The sequence below is a fragment of the Miscanthus floridulus genome, chromosome 5, assembly GCF_019320115.1.
Source record: "Miscanthus floridulus cultivar M001 chromosome 5, ASM1932011v1, whole genome shotgun sequence".
NCBI classification, from domain to species: domain Eukaryota; kingdom Viridiplantae; phylum Streptophyta; class Magnoliopsida; order Poales; family Poaceae; genus Miscanthus; species Miscanthus floridulus.
This window is the reverse complement of record NC_089584.1, coordinates 111,674,165-111,684,333: the sequence shown is the minus strand read 5'-3', so window position 1 is coordinate 111,684,333 and position 10,169 is coordinate 111,674,165.

Here is a 10,169-nt window from a genome sequence, read left to right as displayed (position 1 = left end):
TAGAGAAGGGGAAGAGAAAGAATTTTCCTTTTTCTTTTTCCAAACAAATTTTCCAAAAGCATTTTAAATTCAAATTTCAATTCTCTTTGAAATTTTTTATCAATACCAAACATTCACAAAATAATATGCAGCAGCATGTATGCATCACTTGTAGCTCATCTTATATTTGATTTTAGTTTTATAAAAAAATTTACTTTCCTATGTTTGAATGCTCACATAAATTGCTTAAATAAATCAATTTGACTATTTTTTTAGAAAATGCAAAATTAGGGTGTTACAATTCTACCCCCTTAAGATGAATCTCGTCCTCGAGATTCGAGTGATTGCTTACTCAAATAGTTGTGGGTAAGACTTTCTCAGATCCTCTTCTCTTTCTCAAGGAGCTTCATCCTCTGTATACCGATTCCACTGCACCTTCACATCTTTATGGTTCGGCTTCTCGTAACTCTTTCGGCAGTTTCCAAGATCTTTATCGGATACTCTTCATAAGTAAGATCTTCCTTAACAGCAAGTTCTTCCAAAGGAATTTGCTCTTCTGGTACCCTCAAACACTTCTTCAATTGGGAAACATGGAACACGTCGTGCACACCTGACAAACTCTCAGGTAGTTCCAACTGATAAGCTACTTCTTCACGTCTCTCTAGGATCTTAAAAGGTCCAATATACCTTGGTGCTAACTTTCCCTTCATATTGAATCTTTTCACACTTCTCATTGGCAACACCTTCAAATACACATAATCACCCATTTCGAAAGTCAGCTCTCTTCTACGGGTATCAGCGTAACTCTTCTGTCGGGACTGAGCCACTCTCAAATTGTCTCTAATCATTCTCACTTGTTCTTCCGTGTCTCTAAGGACATCGGGTCCAAACACTTGAGTTTCTCCAGTCTGATTCTAGAACAAAGGCGTTCTACACTTACGCCCATACAGCGCCTCGAAAGGTGCCATCTGAAGACTCTTCTGATAACTGTTGTTATACGAGAACTCTGCGTATGGCAGACTCTTATCCCAACTATCACCATACTATAATGCACAAGCTCTCAACATATCTTCCAAAATCTGGTTGATCCTTTCAGTCTGTCCATCAGTTTGCAGGTGGTAAGCAGAACTGAAATTCAACTTTGTCCCTAAAGATCTATGTACTTTATGCCAGAATTGCGATGTAAACTGAGTGCCTCTATCCGACACAATTTTCTTGGGAACACCATGTAAGCACACTATTCTTTCCATGTATAATTCCGCTAGTCTTGCACCTGTATAGGTAGTCTTGACTGGCAAAAAGTGGGCAACCTTGGTGAGTCGATCTACTATTACCCATATTGAATCATAGCCTCTTTGAGTGCGGGGCAATCCTACGATAAAATCCATACCAACTTCTTCCCATTTCCATTCAGGAATCTTCATCGGTTGTAGTAACCCTGCAGGTCTTTGATGCTCAGCTTTCACTCTTTAACAAGTGTCACACAAAGCCACATATTCTGCCACATCTCTCTTCAAACCATACCACCAATACTTCTCCTTGAGATCCAAATACATCTTGGTACTTCCGAGATGTATATAATAAGCAGACTCATGGGCCTCTTGCAGAATTGCATCACGGATAGCCTTCACTTCAGGTACACATATCCTTTTTTTGAACCAAAGAGTGCCATTCTCATCCATTCTGAATCCGGGTGCCTTTCCAAGCACTACATTCTCTGCTATCTCCTTAAGTTTTTCATCCTCCAATTGACCTTTGCGTATCTCTTGTTCCAAAGTAGGCTCTATCACCAATTCCATTGCATTAGTGACAAAACTCAAATTGAGATACTCCATTTCAGCACACAACTCTGCTGACATAGATGTCATCTGAAGTCCATTGGCATAGCTCTTTTCTGCTAAGTGCATCAGCTACGACGTTTGCCTTTCCCGGGTGATAATGCACTTCCAAATCATAGTCTTTGATCAATTCCAACCAACAACGTTGCCTCAGATTCAGATCTGATTGGGTAAAGATATACTTCAAACTCTTATGATCAGTATAAATATCACTCTTATGTCCAATTAGATAATGTCTCTAGATCTTCAAAGCATGAACCACAGCTGCCAATTCCAAGTCATGAGTAGGGTAATTCAACTCATGCTTCCTTAGTTGTCTAGATGCATATGCCACCACCCTTCCTTCTTGCATAAGCACACATCCAAGGCCCAAACGGGATGCATCACAATAAATAGAGAAGTTCTTGCTTAAATCGGGCAAAATTAATACTGGAGTTGTAGTCAATCTCTTCTTTAGCTCATCAAAGTTTGCCTGGCATTTATCCGACCATACATACTTAGCATTCTTTTCCAACAGAGCTGTCATAGGCTTAGCTAGCTTGGAAAAACCTTCAATGAACCTGAAAGGATCAAGATGCCCAAGAGAGGGGGGGTGAATTGGGCTAATTCTAAATTTTCTTGCAATAATCAAATCCTACGGATAGCCCAATTAACCCCTTATGCCTAGAAAAGTGTTTCTATCAAATCAACGCACAAATGACTTGCACCCTATGTTCGAAACTTACTCTAGCATGGCAATTCTATGAATGTAAAACAAGTATTGAATTGCTCAAAGTAAATACTCAAAGTAAGTGCTCAAAGTAAATAGGGAGAGAAAGGAACGCGGCGATGTTTTGCCGAGGTATCGGAGAGTCGCCACTCCCCACTAGTCCTCGTTGGAGCACCCGCACAAGGGTGTAGCTCCCCCTTGATCCACGCAAGGATCAAGTGCTCTCTACGGGTTGATTCTTTGACACTCTGTCGCGGTGAATCACCCAAAGCCGCTCACAACTTGAGTTGGGTCACCCACAAGCTCCGCCGGGTGATCACCAAGCTCCAAATCACCACCAAGCCATCTAGGTGATGGCGATCACCAAGAGTAACAAGCATGAACTCTCACTTGACCACGTGAAGCCTAATGAGAAGATGGATGCACACTTGTCTACTCTTGATTCACTAATGAGGTTTCACTCTTGGATTCTCAAATCACAAACACCTCATTAGGACCTTGCTCTTCGTGGCACTCACAAACGTGTTTCTCAGCTGTTGGAATGAGCAAAAGTGGCTCCACTCACGAGTGGAGCTTCTATTTATAAGGCAGCCTGAAAAACGAACCGTTATGAGCTTCTGCGGGGTGACCGGACGCTCCGATCGTTTTGATCGGACGCTCCGGTCAGTTCAACCCACGAACAGTTTTCAAGTGATGACCGGACGCTGTCAGGGTCCGGTCAGTACCGACCGGACACGTCCGGTCGCTCTTGGATGCTTACTATAAACGACCGGACGCTGGATACTCAGGGTCCGGTCACCACTGACCGGACGCGTCCGGTCGCACTTTCTCAAGTCTGGACCCTTACTGGAGTCGACCGGACGCTGGCCCTTAGTGTCCGGTCACACGACCTTCCAGCGTCCGATCACACTAGACTTGTTCTTCATAGTCAAATGAACTGACCGGACCCTGCGGCCAGCGTCTGGTCGCACCAGAGCCAGCGTCCGGTCAGTATTTGACCCTTCATTCACTTCCAACTCTCGATCATATATGAATGAAGTTTGCTCCAAAGGATCTTAGGCATTTATAGGAGCTATCTAGAGCTAGTTTTCACAAGTATGCACCACACCTAACTCACTAGACTCAACTAGGTCAAGCTACCCGTTCATACCCCCCTTAATAGTACGGCCAAAGGAAAAACAAAGTCCTAAACTACTCTAAGTGTCTCTCCAACTTCAATTGACACTTAGAACTAGTTATCATTAACCTTGTCGTCCATCCTTTGAAAACCAAAACGATTTCCATCGTAGGGGCATGACAACCTCGATTGCCCAATCGATCTCCATTACCATGACCTAACTTAATTGCCTCTGAAAAACACACGTTAGTCATAGTAATCTTGTATTGACATTAATCACCGAAATCCACTTAGGGGCCTAGATGCTTTCAATCTCTCCCTTTTTGGTGATTGATGACAATACCACCTCGAGTATGTTAAAGAGTGAGGTTTTTGAAGAGCTTGGTTCATATAAGCTTTTGTTGATAAGAACAAAAGAGTTAGGCAAGCTTATATGACCCAAGCCAACACAATGTACTCAAAGGATATGAATTAAGCATGAGTACAAATAACAAAGCTCATTTGCTTCGAAAAATAAGCGCGGAAGCAAAAGCAAATGAGCATTTCACAAGTGATATGACATATAGATAATGCAAGTTAGTGCAAGGTAGAAATCACACATGTCATATATCACAATCACGTAGATAGCACTATCACATATATATATATAGTAGTATGCATGAAAGTAAACTCATGAATGCATAAGTAATTGTGTATCACACAAATAAAACTCCAAATGTATATAATAAGCTAATACTAGATAACTAGCTCCCCCTAAAACCACTCCCCCTAAGTCTACATACTCAAACCCTCTCCCCCTTTGACATTAAACACCAAAACCTAAGGGTCGGACGGCGGGGCTGCAGCGGACGAGTCGGGCGCTGAAGTACGTGGGGCAAGCTAGAACTGGGCACCATCATCATCTGACCCTGAGCTCTGAACTGACTGACCCTCGGTGGTAGGAAGTGTTGCTGAAGCGGTCTGGGTCTGAGCTAGGGTTGGTGCTGCCTGTGAAGCTGCTAGTATGTCTATCGTAGGATCTGACGAGGCGACAGACGAGGGGAGCCTCTGAATAGTCACTGCGACTGGAGCTACTGTAGATGGACCGGCGGTGTGCATATGAGGCGGAGTAGGCATGCCAGTCAACTCACTGAAGGATGCTCCAAGACTCTTGGAGACTGACGTCTCAGGCACAAATAGCGAGGAAGACTGCTCTGGTGTGAATCCCGTCTAAAATGGAGTGAACTACGGGGCTACCACGGGTGAGGCTAACCACTGGGACACCTGTATAGGTGGTGAAGCAAACTGAGCTGGAGGCTATCCCTGACTCTAGAGCCCACTGGGCTGTACTGCTGGAGTCGTCGAAGTGGTAGGAGGCTGTGCAAGCTGGGGCGAAGGCTGTGGCAGTGGGACCCCAATGGCTCTCACTACATGCTGCATGAATCCCATGAGCTACTACTGCATAAGTAACTGCTGGTGCTGAAGGAGCTGCTACTACCGCTGGAACTCGTCCTGATGAGCCTAAAACTGTGCGAAGTTGGCAGCTGTCTCCTGTGCCTGGCGTGTCTGATCCTGCTGCATCCGCTCAAGAATAGCAATGAGAGCGGGGTCTGTCTGTGGAGTAGGTGGAGCAGAACTGGAGCTACCGGCCTCTGCATCGTGTCTGCGTGGAGGCATCTGAGGTATAGGCTGGTAGTCGTCGTCAGAGCTATCATTGTACTCGCTCACCTCCTGCTGTGCCTCTAGCTCCTCCTCCTCAGTGGCGGCAATCCCTCTGATGATCTCATCCTGCTGAGCTACTGACTCTGGCACGTCGGGACGATGGCTAGGCTGTCTGGGTGCCTGAGGAGTGGTGTGTCTGATCCTCTATGATAGGTTGTAAGCTGGAAACTCCGTGGTGGCACCTGTATACTCATCCATCATGCCAGGGGGCTTATCAAGCACTACTCTACAGATGAGGAACATGATCTAGTGAGCATAGGGAAGCTGCCTGCGACCCTTGAATCCCTTAGCTATCGTGTCCTCCATCTCTGAAAGCAGGAGATCCCAGATATCAAATACTGTCTGTTGCATGATGGCATTGAGAAGCCATAGCTATAAGCGAGTCAGGCCCTCCCTGTATCCCAACCTAGGAAGTAGTGTCCTCCTGATGATGGCCTCTAGTACCCTCACTGTAGGAGTCAAGTCACTAGGGTTCCTGCTCGACCCCTCTCCAAATGGCTCCTTGAATCAATGTCGCACTAAATTTGAAGGGGGCACCAACCCTCCATGAGGACGCCTGGGAGGCTCCTGCTGTCCATAACAGACCTCATGCATCTTGATAGGCTGCTCCTGTAGCCTCAGTATCTCTTTGGCTCTGCCACTCGTCACTCTATAGTCTTTGCCTTTGAAGGCAAAGTGAATGAATCTGTGATGTGGATCGATGTAGAGCGAGGCATAAAACTGACGGACCCAAGATGGTACATATATCCCCGTCCATCCAATCAGATCTGACAGTCCTGGCAAATATGACAAGTATGGCCGAATGCTCTCTTTGGCTGCTGCCACAATAGACTCTATCTGACAGACTCTCTGAGATCTGAACACTGCCCCACTGTTGAGATAAGCATTGTAGAAATCCTCCTGCAGTGGCGTGTAGAAACCCTCAGCTGCTCTCTCATCCCTCCTCGGAGGAAACCAAACCTCAAACTCAACAAATCGTAGCTACTGAACCTGTCTGGCAGTGGCGGCCCTCAAGTCGAGGTGAACCACTGGAGGCGGACCCTGAGGTCTGGGCGGAGGACATGAACCTCTACGCTGTGTAACTGGCCTCGGTGGAACTGTAGCACTGGTATGACTCGAGCGGCATAGCTGAGGTGCCGGCTCGGTCTCCTGACCCTCCTGAGTCTCCTGGGCTAGCTGAGGCTCTGCTGGTGGGGGCTGCTGCTGAGCTGACAGACCCTCCTCAATGGCAACCCGTCGTCTTGCAAACGTGGCAGTCCCAGCTGGACTCCCGTGACGATGCTCAACATCCTCAATCGCAGCTCTCAGTGCTGGTGAAACCGGCTGATCTGCAATGACAACTCCGCTGCGGGCACCACCTCTCTCGGCACACTCTACGGCCTCTACAACAGCTGCTGCTCTCGCTGTCTCTGCATCGGGGTACTTTCGCTTCTTGGATGTCACCTGCTTGGTTGACTTGCCCTTAGATCCGGCTGGCTGGCGAGGCGGGGGCCTCCGATCATCATCACCTGGGCCACCACCAACATTCTTGGTGCGAGCCATCTGAACTGACTAGATGGTGAACTGCCGCTGATGAAGATCAACTGTCAAACTGCTGCTTTCGAGGCTTGGCCTCGATCCTTACTCGCGAGCTTGGCTCCGAGTTGACTGCCAACTGCCACAGGAACCACAACGGAACTGACTCACTGCATGATAGAATAGATGGATATACAAATAAATACCATATTGCTAATAGATGCGAAATCCTAACGGAGAAAGCAATGTAGATGTGAAATTAAATCGAATGGCTTTCTACCTGATGATCCACGAACCGAGAAAAGATAAGGCGACACGCGGGGGATCCTCGGAACCGGGCTAGGGTTAGGGTAAAAGTCCTGAATGTAATGGGGAATCAGAGACTGCAATTCGATCTAGGTCATTGAGAGGATCAATATTGAAAAGTTAGGTCTTACCAACGATGAAGGAGACACTGGCGCGGGTGAGCAGTGGCGGCAAGGGAGGCTCGGTGGCTGTGACGGGCAGGCGCGGGGTTGCACTGGAAAGCTCGGGCGAAGCTGGCTAGACGGCGGCGCGGTGAGCTTGGGCGCAAGGTGGCCGGCGCGGTGCTGCAGAGGCGCGGCGAGGCAGTAGCTCGATGGCACGACGAGCTTGGGCACGAGGAGGCGGCGACGCGACTTGGTGGCTGCTCGAGCTAGGGCACAGCGGGATGCAGACAGAGGACGCGGTGGTACGGTTAAGTAATCCCCCAAAACGCGACAGAAAAGGAAACGAGGAAAAGAGTCCTGAAGCCGCGCGAGATCCACTGACCGGACGCTCCGGTGGTAGCGACCGAACGCTACCACCCAGCGTCCGGTCGATTCCAGAGAGGTCCAAATCCTCTGGAATCGGGACCGGACACGTCCGGTGGTCCATGACCGGACGTAGGCAGGGTCCGGTCAGTACAACTTGGTCTTCCTTTGATCGACCGGACGCTGAACCCTTCCTGACCAGACGCACAGACGCAGCGTCTGGTCACTCCTTCACCAGCAGTTCACCTCCTGTGAACTGACCGGACGCTGGACAGCAGCGTCCGGTGCAGCGTTCGGTGCACCTTTTTCCAGCAAATCTTCAAACTTCCTTCACGCTGCCTGTTCCCAATCAAGTCCCAACTTGAATAAGATCCAAATAAACACCCATTGGGACTGATGTGAGTGACCTCTCTCAAACCCTCATATTTTTCAAAATATTTTGCCTTAGGCTATAATTCTTTTTAAGAAAATAGGCAACAAGAGGGCAAATGGAACAAAACGACAAAACAACATTCATGCATATGCAATACTTGTAAGTAAATCTAGTTGCTTGTCAAGTTTGATCCAAGGTTAAGCTTCTTCACACGCTTTTCGGCGGTTATCTTAACCATGTTAGACAAGCCCTATGTGCATTGCCACAAATTAAACATGTTGTATATTACAATGAATGCAAGGGACAACACAAGCTCAATTTTTAGTGAAGTTACTAAAATCAAGTACATTGAGCTCATTCCGCAATCTACAAAATGTAGCCTCATCTATCGGTTTAGTGAAGATATCCGCTAATTGATCTTCGGATCTTACACCTTCTAGTGATATATCATTTTTAGCTACATGATCTCTTAGAAAGTGATGGCGGATATCTATATGCTTGGTGCGAGAGTGTTGAACCGGATTATTTGCAAGTTTTACCGCACTTTCATTGTCGCACAAAAGTGGTACTTTCTCTAGAACTACTCCATAGTCTAGTAAAGTTTGTTTCATGTATAATATTTGTGCACAATAAGCACCCGCGGCAAAGTATTCCGCTTCGGCGGTGGACAAAGCCACACTATTTTATTTCTTGGAGGACCAAGACACAAGTGATCTTCCAAGCAAATGGCACCCTCTGGATGTGCTCTTCCTATCAACTTTGCATCCGGCGTAATCCGAATCAGAATAGCCAATTAATTCAAATAAAGCTCCTTTGGGATACCAAAGGCCAATGCTTGGAGTGTGCTTAAGATACCTAAGGATTCTTTTTATGGCAATTAAATGTGTTTCCTTAGGACTAGCTTGAAATCTAGCACACATACACACACTAAACATGATGTCGGGCCTAGATGCGGTTAAATATAACAAGCTACCAATCATAGAACGGTAGAGAGTTTGATCAACCGGGTTATCTCCCTTATCTAGGTCGAGATGTCCATTTATAGGCATTGGTGTCTTGATTGGCTTACATTCATCCATCTTGAATCTCTTGAGAAGATCTTTTGTGTATTTCTCTTAAGAGATGAAGATGCCTTCTTTCATTTGCTTGACTTGAAAACCAAGAAAGAATGTAAGCTCACCAATCATTGACATCTCGAACTCCTTCGATATCAATTCACCAAATTCTTTGCATGAGTCTTCATTTGATGATCTAAAGATGATATCATCAACATATACTTGACAAATGAAGATATGCCCATCAAGCTTCTTGGTGAATAGTGTGGTGTCGACCTTCCCAATGGTGAAGCCCTTCTCAATGAGGAAGTCCCGAAGGCGCTCATACCAAGCTCTTGGGGCTTGCTTAAGCCTATATAGTGCCTTGGACAACCTGTAAACATGATTAGGATATCTAGGGTCTTCAAACCCGGGAGGTTGATCAACATAGACTAGTTCATTAATAAAGCCATTTAAAAATGCACTTTTCACATCCATTTGATATAGTTTTATTTCATGATGTGATGCATATGCAAGAAGGATACGGATGGCTTCTAATCTTGCAACCGGTGCAAAGGTCTCTCCAAAATCCAAACCTTCAACTTGAGAGAACCCCTTTGCAACTAGTCTTGCCTTGTTCCTCACAACAACACCTTGATCATCTTGCTTGTTGCGGAATACCCACTTCATTCCAATGACTCTTGCACCTTTTGGTCTCTCTTCAAGAGTCCAAACTTCATTTCAAGTGAAGTTGTTCAACTCTTCATGCATGGCATTGATCCAATCTAGATCTTTAAGAGCTTCTTCTACCTTGGTAGGCTCATAGCAAGAGACAAAAGAGTGATGAGCAATAAATGAAGTAAGTTTTTGAGATCGAGTCATCACACCCTTTGTTGGACTCCCTATGATGAGATCTTGTGGATGATCTTGTAGGAGAGGTGTATTTCTTCTATTGACCACTTGAGGAGGAGATTGTGGAGCATCAACATCTTGTGCTTGTACCACCATTTGCTCATGAGAGATATGAGTATCTTCATTTTCTACTCTCTCATCTTTTTCACCATCTTGTGATACATTTGATGAAGAAGATTGGTCAATGACTTGTACATCATCTTCATCATCTTTTGGCT